Source organism: Panthera pardus, unplaced genomic scaffold (assembly GCF_024362965.1).
Source record: "Panthera pardus isolate Hobbes unplaced genomic scaffold, ASM2436296v1 HiC_scaffold_15, whole genome shotgun sequence".
In the NCBI taxonomy this organism is placed as follows: domain Eukaryota; kingdom Metazoa; phylum Chordata; class Mammalia; order Carnivora; family Felidae; genus Panthera; species Panthera pardus.
This window is the reverse complement of record NW_026526710.1, coordinates 51,916,242-51,928,556: the sequence shown is the minus strand read 5'-3', so window position 1 is coordinate 51,928,556 and position 12,315 is coordinate 51,916,242.

The window sequence follows — 12,315 nt, the reverse complement described above, 5'->3', positions numbered from 1 at the left end:
AGGAGGAGGAGGGTGAGCCGGGGAACCCTAGCAGCTCCTAACAGATAATCCCAGGGGGCGCTAGGAGCGAAGACTGGGGGACTGCGCCGCTCTGCTCCAGGACCCCAGCGCCAGGCGTGACACCGGGGCCACCTGGTGGGTGCTAGTTGACCCTCCGTATCACCGCAGCCTCTTGACCAGTTAGGTCCCCGAATACCCTAACTGGACCTTGTGGGGCCGCGAGGACCGCTTCGGATGAGGTCACGGAGATGCAGAGGAGCGATGGAAAGCTAGTGACCTGCTCGCAAGCGAGGGACGTGGAGGAAAGGGTTGCACAGCCCACCTCGGCCGCGCGGGAGCTTCGGGCCTCCTCTCGGCCTCCCACCGCTCTCCTCGCTGCTCGCGGGCGACCCCCTTCGTTCCCAATAAGAATTCACAGTTTTCTCCATTCGCAGGCTGTGGCCAAGTTCGTGGTGCCTCATACCTCGTACAGATGACTGGGATAATACCCAATCGCTCTTCACATCCACGTCTTAACAAGGCGGCTCTATAATGTCTCTCTCCTTTTCTTGTAGTTTCAAGGAGAAAGAAATCCTTGTCCCATACTTGGCACCTTTACTTTTTCTTTCTTTTTAAGATTTTTAAGTAATCTCTACACTCAAGGTGGGGCTCAAACTCGCAATCCCCAAGATCAAGAGTCCCATGCTCCACCTACTGAGCCAACCAGCCGCCCCTCCAGCCCCTTCACCGGCACCTTTAACCTTCCCTCTCCATGTTGCATGTGCAACACTTACCGCCTGGTCTTAAAATAACAATCAGCCAGGACACTTCTATTCATTCCAGCAGAACTCCTAGCTCTCCTTACTTTTTGCTCCTTAACCCTTTGAAGGAGTCCTCTGGGCAGACCCCTACAGCAACTTCACCATCAGCTCATGGCCAGAATACTAAACCCCCAAATTCTATTCCCTCGCCCGGGGCCTCCTGCCCTCCTACTTTGAACCCCAACTCCCTGCCCACTGAGAGAGCCCTCTGGTCTTTCTGGCCACCTCATTTCCCATCGTCACTATCCCAAAATGAATCCCAACCCATCATCTCAAGGCCTCCTTTTCACATTGCTCCCTGGGCTTCTCCCACCTGTCAGATCCTGGGCAGGTTCCTGCCCCTGCCCCATCTTGCCAATGCCTGTGGACAGTGGAACCAATCTCAGTGACCCATTTACCCCCACCCCAGGCTCCTAAGCACTGCCCAATGAGGCTGGCTCCCCACTGCCTTTAGGCAGCCAAAAGTTTCTGTCACTTTCCTCTACCTACAGATTTATTCAGTACAGAAACTTGTCTCTAGCACAAAGTCCTCCCCTCCCAACACTCCCTCCTCTCCACCTTCCGTTCCCACCCTCCATCTCCCACATCTCAAGAGATAACCAAAGCCTTGTTTTTCCTCCTCCTGAAGGCTCTATCTCCATCTGGACCGTGAGTCCTACTTCCCAGTTGCTCTGGGATCAGCTCTGTTACTGAAGTCACCCCCTTCTTCCCTCCTCCCTGGGCTCTTTCCCCTGTGCATCAGGGTTGGGTTCCTTGCCTACAACCAGTGCTTTGACACAGAGCCCCCCACTTCGAAGAGCCCCACACTGGCTTCAGGCTCTGCTGTTGCTGTCTTACAATTCTGAATGACGTAGCCAAGACACCCCAAATTTTCATGGTGCAGTCAGCTCCACAAGCTACACAGCTGGTCCTGGTGAAACACACACACACACATACACACACACACACTCAAATGGTTTCCATCTTAAAAGCTGCACCTTTATGAATCCTGCCTTTCGCTGGCTTATCTCCTCTTTGCTTCCTGACCAGTCTCGGAAGAAAAGAACTCTATTCATTTCTCCGCATCCTCACTACCTCTTGGCTCCACATCCCACAACACCTGGTGGGCAAGCCCCTGCTGTTCTGAGATCATCAGTGCCATCCTAATGCCTCATCCAGGGGACACCCGGGCCCTGCTGCCCACTTTCTCAGCAGCATCTGTCACCATGAACCACCCCTTTCCCAAACTCTCTTCCCTCACCTTCAGTAGTTATACCGACTCTGGGCTGCCTCCCTCCTCCTCCTCTGCAGCGTCTTCCTCCATACATACCTCTGGGCTCTGGGCTCCTCTTGAGCATAGAGCATCACAGCTACAGTTACTTTATTCCTGTGTTTCCACTAAACTAAAAGCTCCTCTAAGGCAATGACCATACTACATTCAATCGTATTACTCCCCCCCCCCCCGCCAGTGCCTGGCAGAGTGCTCTGCACAGAAAAGGCACACAAGAGATGCCTGATGAATGAGTGAACACCAGAGTCATCTTTAGCTCCTGTATCTTACAATTGGTCGCTATGACCTGTCACTGAATCCGTCTCTAAAACGTTTCTCAACTCTGTCCTCCTGTCTAGCTCTCACTCCTATGCTAGTCTTCTAGGGGGAGGTCTCCCCTCCTCAGGTGCGAATCCTACATTTGATCTGCCACTGGCTTCTCCAGAGCCAGTGAGCATTCAAGGATGTGCATTTAATGTGTCACACCTTAGGGCAGAATCCTTACACGCCAACTCCCTTAACTTGACTTACGAGAACCTGTAAGATATTCCGCAGTCTACCACACCAGACTCGTGTCTGGTCATTCCCCCCTTCATGCCCTGCTTCAAGACACACTGAATTTATTATCCTTCCCCAAACACGCTGGGATTTTTCCCAGTGAGCTTCTCAATTAGGAATGTTCTATCCCATCTGGTTGGCCAGCTGAACCAACTTACTCTTCGCCACTCATGTCTAAGGTCAGCTCTTCTAGAAAGCCATCTCCGCTCTACCCCAAACACGGATGGTCTCTCCTTCTTCTGTGGTCCCAGACTACTTTCTACATGTCCTTTTGGTAGCACCTTTCATACATGCTTACCTATATTTTTATTTACCTATATTTTACCTATGCTCTAATAAACTATAAGATTTCCAAGATTGGAATTGCCTTACTCAGTTTTAGTCTTAAAACTTCAAAGAGTGACTGGCATCAGAAGTCAAACCTTTAAAAATTTTAATTATGTAAGTTATCCTTAATTCTTTTAAGGATTTTTGCCCTGACAACTCCCTTGAAAGTGCTTTGAGCAACATTTTTTCTCCTGATTAATAACCAATGTTGTTTTTTCAACTTATTTTTGAGATCATTCTTTTTTTAGTAATATAATGCTTTCTTTTCATTTAAAAGGTCAAGAGTCATAAAACATTATAACAAAAAAAATCAGCTCCCTACTTTACAACTCCCATCCCCCCCCCCACTTCTCAGAGGCACCCATTTTTAAATAATGTAAGTACACTGATATACTCTGATCTATGAATTTTAGACAATACATTGGCTTTTTGTCATGCTAAATGAGGATTTTAGCTTCATTACAGACCATTTCCCTATCTCCATCTTCCCATTACAGTTTTATCACAGTTTTAATTAAATTCCTATTCAGTGATTTTTTAAAATGATGATTATGTTAATACTGTTCATTTTTGTGCTACGTAGTGCACACGATTACATGGACTTTCTTGCACAACTTTTTGTTTTTCTGAAGTTAGTATTTGCTTTAATTTTTTCAGTTGCTTATTTTTTGTTTCTTGAACAACTGGTTAGGTCTTCTCATATCCGACAACAGCTCTGCAAATACCTGTCAAAGAATTTCTCAGTGCTGTATTTTCCCATAAGATGCCCTCTTCAGAGATATTCCTCCGGGTCCCCTCCATGTTCCTGCTCTCATTTGGAATGTGGCTCTCTCAGCCCTATCCTCCTAGAGATTTCCTTGGCTTCTCTCTTGTGTGGTTGCTCCTGGTTCCATTAACTTGTCTTATTCTTCCTCAGTTTATATTCTCAATTTTTATAAATACATACCCAGCGGTTTCATGAAAAGATAAGTTTTTGAGAAGTTTTGTATCTGAAAGTATCTTCATTCTCTGTCCTCACACTTGTCTTGATGTGGTCGTTTTGCTTGCAAGAATGGCCATAGGAATTCTTCCCCCTCCTTTTATTCCCACCACTTTGCAATCTGACTTTTCCACTTCCTCCCTAAAAAGATGGGGACTATTTCCCCACTCTCTGGATACAAGTGACTTTGTGACTTACTTTGACAAATAGAATATGTTGGAAGTGGCTTTGTGTGACTTCTGAAATTAGACACCAAGAAGTCTTACAGCATCCACTGTCACCCTCTTAGCATGTTGACCTGAGACTACCACGTGAGGAAGCCAGGTCTAGCCTCAGGAAAGTGGTAAGAGAACTACTACTGAAGACCGGAAATACAGTTAGCTGTGTTATGCGGCAGTGAAGCAATTGATAAAACAACTGCCCAATTGCCTGCAGTGATTTGTGAGATAGAAAATGTATGTAATGAACTATGGACTTAGCTAAGGAGACCTCGGGACCGTATGCTGGAGGTATGTGTCAGGTGCTGCTAACTACATGTAATAATATATTCTGTTTGCAAGTAGAATTTAGAGGAAATATAGAAGGCTTAAGACTTTCTAGGTTGTAAAATAAAATAATCTCATCCTCGGTTCTGTCCAGCTAGTAACTGACTTTCGTAAAGATCGATTTTAAAATGTGGCTGTAAGACCCGCTGTCAAGATCTCAGAGAGATTTAAGGCAGTGGCTAGTAGATACTCTCATTTAAAGGAAAGGGCTTCTAAGACTCCTTAAGGGTGTTATTGCATAGCAGCCTGGCAGACCCAAATGAAAATGAATCATGGATGTAGTGTTTGGGACAAACCCTAGTAAGATTCATAGAAAATCCACCAAGTGTTTAAGATAGTTGTGTTGATGAAATCACAACAGATTTGGACTAAAAGGGAACTAGAATTCTTCAAAATAAAAAGAATCCTCTGGAACTCCAACCTGCGATGTGTAAGAAGCAGGCTAAGAAAGCTATTCAGCTGTAATCATGGAGCCATTGTTTTGTATTTGTATTTGCCGGGCTTTTGCTTTGTTTTGTTTTGTTTTGTTTTGTTTTGTTTTACATGGGAAAGTAAGGATCTACCAGAATGTGGAGCTAAGAGCTATGGAGAACAGTGAACTTGGGAACCATCACAGGGCGCAGAACTGGGCCCTACTCCCCTGGAGCAGGAGGAACTGAAAACATGCCCCAGGCTGGGGTTGAGAACTGTCGTGGATCAGTGCCTGCTGTGTGTCCTACGTTCTCTTTATTTGTGAATGGGTGTGTCATGTCCCTGTCTCACCATTTGTATATTAGGTGTTGGGGGGGCAGACAACTTGTCTGTTTAAGTCACGGGTCTCTGGATCAGAGAAGCGCTACCCTTGAAAGGCATCATCTGCGTGAAGCTTCAAACAGCAGTTTCCTCACCACCTTTTCAGCCTCTGCCCCTTCCCCTGCCCAGTTCCAGAACCAGCACCACACATTTGAGGGTTTCCTTATGGTAGCACTTTCTTTTTGGTACCAATTTTTCTTGTAGTTCGTCTTTGTTTTATAACAAACCATCCCCCAAAAGTAGTAGCTTAAAACACTAACTGTTTTATCTGTTCTCGGTTCTTTGGGTTAGCAATTTGGGCTGAGCTCAGCTGGGGCCACTCATGCGTTTGCAATCATCTGGAAGCTTGACTGGGGCTGGTGGGACTAAAAGAGCTCTGTCTGAATCTGCTGACATGTGCTGTCAGTGGGCTGGTCTAGGAAACTTCACATGAGATGGTTCATCTCTCCTTTCATGTGGCTTCTCATCCAGTAAGGTAACCTGGCTTCTTCCCACCAATGGTGTTAGGGTAGCATTCTAAAAGTTCAAGAGAAAAAGTTACAAGGTCTCTGGAGCCTTAAACTCAGAGTGTATGCTGTGTCACTTTTGTCACCATTCTTTGCTTTTCTTTTTTCAGTCAAAGTAAGGCAAGTTCAGCCTAGGTTCAAGGAGGAAGATAATAGATTCCACTCCCTAATGGGAGGAGAAGCAAAATCACATTGCAAAGAGGCACGAACACCTAGATATAAGAAACTGTTGTGTTCAACTTTGCAATAATCGTACACACACGATACATAATTCTAGGTTAAAAATAATTTTCACTCAGAATTTTGAGGCATTGCTTCACTGTTGCCACTAGAAGACTATCAAAGTGGTATCTGTAACCTTTTCTTTTCCCTCTCTCTGGAAGATTTGGAACCTTCTCACTGCTCCCAATACACTGAAATTTCATATATGAGTTATTTTCCATTTATTGCATTGACACTCCTTTGGTATTTCCCAAAGATATTCTGTTCTTTGTTTTGTGGGAATGTTCTTGTTTCACGCCTTTGATCACTTCCTTTCCGCAGTTTTATCTGTTTGCTGTCTCTGGAACTCCTATTATTTGGATGTTGGACCACCACGTGAATCCTCTAATTTTCTTAACTTTCCCACCCTGTTAGTCTCTTTAATTATTTGGCTCTCCATTTCGAGGGATTTCCTCAACTATATGTTCCTTCTTTTTTACTGAATTTTTAATTACAGCATTCATGTTTTTAATTTTCAGAAAATCTTTCCTGTTCTCCATTTTTCCTTTTTAGAAGTATCTTATTCTTGTCTCCAGGATTTCCTTGGTTAGCATTCATTACATGCTGTAATAGCATTCATTACACAAATGAATGGTTAGCATTCATTTCCTTGATATGATTCATTACATGTTCTTTAAAGTTTTCATTTCATTGCACTGTGTATGTGTTCTTTGATGTGTTTCCCGCACCCCCCCCCTACTTTCAGCCTTTTTCTTTTGTAACAGAGGTCATTCCCAAATTCTTGTGATCCTCAGCTGTTCGTTCATATTAAAAACTGACTGGAAGTTCTAGGATATAACAGAGACACTTTGGTGGGCTTCACTGTAGGCCAGGCTGGTAGGCAAATGGATTTTTTTCTGGAGTGTCTTTGGGTCTTCTCTGGGGTAGTTTACTTTACCCAGAAAAGTTCTTACCAGTACTGTCCTTCACCCAGAGAAAGAGGGGCCCCTGCCTTAGGCTCCATGGTTTAGAGGGCCTCACCCTGCCTAGCCCTCCCTAAATGGCAAGGAGTCCATAGCACCAAGAGTCCATGCCCACCTGGCTATTCTCTCCCTAGATTGTTCTCCAGGCAACTGGATGACCCTGAACATATTTTCAAGGCCTATGTGTGCTTTTTCCCTGGAGGCCTGAAAAGAGGTTAAGGAGTGGCTGTTCACAGTGGAACAGAGGCAGAGTTTAGCCATATGAGATCAGGTGTCCACACATCTGGGGTTCATGCATGGCTCAAGGGCGGGAAGAAAAAGGGTATAGGCTGTGGCTGGCAACCAGGGCCTGGGCCAACCCTCCTAGTGTCATCCTATTCCCATTCAGAGGGCCAAGGAGTCAGAGTTCTAAATTCACATCGGTCCTTCTAAGCTGTCATAAAGGTGTATTTGTCAAAGTAGGAAGAACGTACTCACCATTTTGTTCAATTTATGAATTTTAAATATTTAGACAGATGGCAAATGGGCCGCCATTTGAAGGAGGCCATTTCAACCTACGTTGAAAGTAGACCAGCATCTTTCTGCCTCCTTGCCTCACTAGAGCTGGGTGGGGGGAGGGGCGGGGCCACTTGTTCACTCTGCACAGCGTCCCTTACCTTCCACCCCCACCCACTTCTTAGTGCCAGACACACTCCTACTTTCTCTAAATCCTGAAGCCATTCTGGCTCATTTTCTTCAGACTGCATCTGCTGCCTCCTAGGAGATAACAAGTGGCCATAAAAACAAGGGGTTACACCAAGGAAGAAAGGGAGTATATTTTTCATGTGATTCACCTGGGAGACCAAGACTAGAGAACTTGAAATAGCCAAGGCAGCATGTTATTGAAACACTGCAGCTGGGGCGCCGAGTGGCTCAGTTAAGTGTCTGACTTTGGCTCAGGTCATGATCTCGGGATTTGTGAGTTCGAACCCCACATTGGGATCTGTGCTGACAGCTCAGAGCCTGGAGCTGGCTTAGGATTCTGTGTGTGTGTCTCTCTCTCTCCGCCCTTCCCCCTGCTTTCTCTCTCTCTCTCTCAAAAATAAAAAAACATAAAAAAAGAAAGAAAGAAAGAAAGAAAGAAAGAAAGAAAGAAAGAAAGAAAGAAAGAAAGAAAGAAAATAGAGGACTCCAAAAGAATGATGGGTGCGATGCCAGTTGAAAATTAATCTGACCAAGAAATAATTCAGGTCCTAACTTTTAAAACATGCAAACATCAATAACGAAAAGTTTCTCGGAGCTTCCACTAAGGAAGCCAGGCAGAGAGATGTTTGCCATCCTTTGGGATTTGCCCACCGAATCTGAACCAATTTTCAGCCTCCTTAAGTAACAAACTCTGCGGTTACTTAATGCTGCCACTAGGTGGTAGACGTGGCTTACTTAGCACAATTTGAGACATGCTGAACACAAACGTTTCATTTAATTCTCAATTTTATCAAGTATTGTCCTTTTCCTCACTTTTCGGATGATGCTTAGAGATGCTCGATAGCTTGCTCATATACAATGAGGTTTGCTGAGACTTTAATTTGGGAGTTTGCAAAATGCGATACATAGAAGTCAATTCTGTCAGCATAAAACAGGGGAACTGGGAAAAGGCAGGCTAAAAAGTGTCTGCCAGCTTTCTTTCTGCTTCCAGTTATGCCCTGAACTCGCCCTGCAGCGAGAGGAGGCCCGGCCTTTCTCAGAGATAACGGGTGCTTGGAACTCTGCCTGCCGAGTGAAGGTTTTATCCACTGCCTGGATCCCCACCAAGCACCTTGCCTCACAACACTCAAGTGCCCACCAGCATTCGGTTCTAACAGTGGGTCTTTGGATGCACTGGATCCCCACAGCCTGTGCTCTCCTCAGCCACTCACCACCTCCCTTCTGGATGAAGGAAAGCTGAGAAAGATGGAGCACCAGTGGTCCCAATGGCTTCTTTTGATCAGGGCAGGGTCACTCTAAAGAGAAAATGGCCCTCATTGGAGCCAGCTTTGCTGGGCTTAACTTCTCTCACCACAGCTGGAAGTTTGGGGTGTGTTCCAAAATGGTCTTTTTATCTCTTCCCTTGCCAAAGGCCCTGGAGGCCAGAGACATTTGTGGGACATGGCCCACATGTGGACATGGCCGCTTCAGCCTGAATAGCTTTCTGTCACACACAGGAGATGGCACTGTTCCGATCACCTTCCTCCCTTCCTCCCACCTCAGGCCAATCCCCACACTCCCAAATGTGCCCCTCGCCCTTGGACATCCATCCAAGCATCATGGTCTTTGTGTATGGTGTAAGAAAGTGGTCTAGCTTCATTGTGTGGCATGTAGCTGACCAGCTTTCCCAACCCATTTGTTGAAGAGATTGTCTTTTTCCCACTGTAAATTCTTCCCTCCTTCATCACAGATTAATTGACCATAAAATTGTGGGTTTATTCCTGGGCTCTCTATTCTGTTCCTTTGATCTCTGTGTCTAGTTTTGTGCCAGTAACACACTATTTGATCACTATAGCTTTGTAACATATCATGATATCACTGATTGTGATGCTTCCAATTTTATTCTTCTTTCTTGAGATTGTTTTGGCTATTGGGGGTCTTTTGTCGATCCATATAAATTATAGGATTATTTTTTCTAGTTCTGTGAAAAATACTGTTGGTATTTTAATAAATATTGCATTAAATCTGTAGATTGCTTTGGGTAGTATGAACATTTTAATATTTATTCTCCCGATCCATGAGCATGGTATATCTTCCCATTTGTTTGTGACATCTTCAATTTCTTTCATCAAGGTTTTATAGTTTTCAGAGTAGAGATCTTTCACCTCCTTGGTTATGTTTGGTTATTCCTAGGTATTTTATTCTTTTTTGATGCAATAGTACCTGGGGTTGTTTTCTTAATTCCCCTTTCTGCTACATTGTTATTACTGCATAAAAATGCAACAAATTTCTGTATATTAATTTTGTATCCCGTGACTTTATTGAATTCATTCATTGATTCTAGCAGACTTTTGGTGGAGTCTTCAGGATTTTCTATATATAGTATCATGTCGTCTACAAATAGTGAAAGCTATACCTCTTCCTTACCAACTTTGACCCCTTTTATTTCTTTTTCTTGTCCAATTGCTGTGGCTAGGACTTTTCCATACTATGTTGAATAAAAGTGGTGATAGTTGACATCTGTGTCTCGTTTCTGGTCTTAGGGGGAAAGTTCTCCATTATTCACCATTGAGTGTGATATCAGCTGTAGGTTTTTCACATTTGTCCTTTATGATGGTGAGGTATGTTTCCTCTAAACCTACCCTGTTGAAAGTTTTTATCATGAGTGGATGTTGTAGTTTATCAAATGCTTTTTCAGTATCTACTTAAAGGATTATATGGTGTTTCTCCCTTTTTCTTCTTGATGTGATGTATCACATTGATTGATTTGTGAATATTTGAATACACATTTCTCCAACTAAGACATACAAATGACCAACAGATAGATGAAAAAAAATTCTCAATGTTACTAATCATCAATGAAAGGCAAATCAAAACCACAATGAGATATCACCTCACACCTGTCAAGATGGCTGTTACCAAAAACAAAAACGAAAACAAAACCAAAATCAAAACAAAAGACAGCAAGTGTTGGCAAGGACGCAGAGCAATTTGAGTTATGCACATTGCTGGTAGGAACACAAGCTGGTGCAGCTGCCCTGAGAAACAACATGGAGGTTCCTCAAAACATTAAAGTACAACTACCAAATAATCCAGCAATCCTACTTCTAGGTATTTATCCAAAAGAACTGGAATCAGGATCTTGAAAAGACATTAGAATTCCCATGTTTGTTGCAGCACTATGTACCACAGCCAAAATGTAGAAACAATCTAGGTGACCACTGACTGATGAATGGACAAAGAAAATGTGGCACATACATACAATGGAATACTATTCGGCCTTCAAAATAAAGCGGGAAAGTCTGAAACATGTGACATGGGTGACATTTGAAGGCATTATGATAAATGAAATAAGCCTGTCACAGAAAAAGACATACTGTATAATTCTACTTATATGAGGTATCTAACATAGTCAATTCACAGAATCAAAGAGGTGATGCTGGTTGCCAGGGGCTGAGGGGAGTGGAAATTGGGAGTTACTGATCAACAGGCATAAAGTTTCAGTTAAGCAACATGAGTACGCTCTCAGAGATCTGCTATGCAACACTGTACTGACAGTCAACAATAATTATTGTACACGTAATATTTGTTAAAAGGTTAGATCCCATGGGGCGCCTGGGTGACTCAGTCAGTTGAGCATCCGACTTCAGCTCAGGCCATGATCTCGTGGTTCGTGAGTTCAAGCCCCGCACTGGGCTCTGTGCTGACAGTTCAAAGCCTGGAGCCTGCTTCGGATTCTGTGGCTCCCTCTCTCTGCCCTTCCCCTGCTAGTGCTCTCTCTCACTCTTTCTCTCAAAAATAAGTAAACATTAAAAAAAAAAAAAAGAGGTTAGATCTAATGTTAAGTGTTCTTACTGCCATAAAATTTTTTTTTTTTAATGCAATTCATAGGGTCACCTGGGTGGCTCAGTCAGTTAAGCGTCTGACTTCAGCTCAGGTCATGATCTTGCAGTTCATGAGTTTGAGCCCCGCATTGGGCTCTGTGCTGACAGCTTGGAGCCTGGAGCCTGCTTCAGATTCTGTGTCTCCCCCTCTCTCTGTCCCTCCTCTGCTCATGCTCTGTCTCTCAATAATAAATAAACATTAAAAAATTTCTTCTTTAAGAACGCAATTCGTAAGTTCCGGACAACACTATCTGCTACCAATATAGCAAATCTATTAGCCTAGTGCAGGGCACGCTCTCAGAAGTCAGACAGCAGGCTGGGACCCTCTCTTGCTCAATGTTTTGCTCTTAAGCAATGGAAAGAACTAAAGGGAAATTTTCCTGAAAACTTTTCTTTAATTATTATTAAACACTTAAGTCATCTGAAAAGATATAAAGAATACTACAACTAATTCCTATGCATCTATTATCCTACAGCTTAAGAAATAAGACCTTCCCAATAGAGTCAATGCCCCTATATACCTTCCCTATTTCTAGTACCTCACCCTCAAAATGCATAATTTATCATTCTATTTCTTTATACTTTTACTGCATATGAATGTACCCCTAAGGCAAGGTATAGGAGTTTTCTGCTTGGTCTGTTTGGTTTTTTTTTTCATCTTTGACCTTCAATGTTACCACATGAATTCTGCAACTTGCCTCTTTCTCTCAACACCGTGGTCACCCATGCTGACCCATGTAGTTCTAATCCCTTCACTTTCCACTACCACCTTATATCCATTCTCCTGTTAATGGACATTTAGGCCCTTTCCAACATAGGGTATTCACA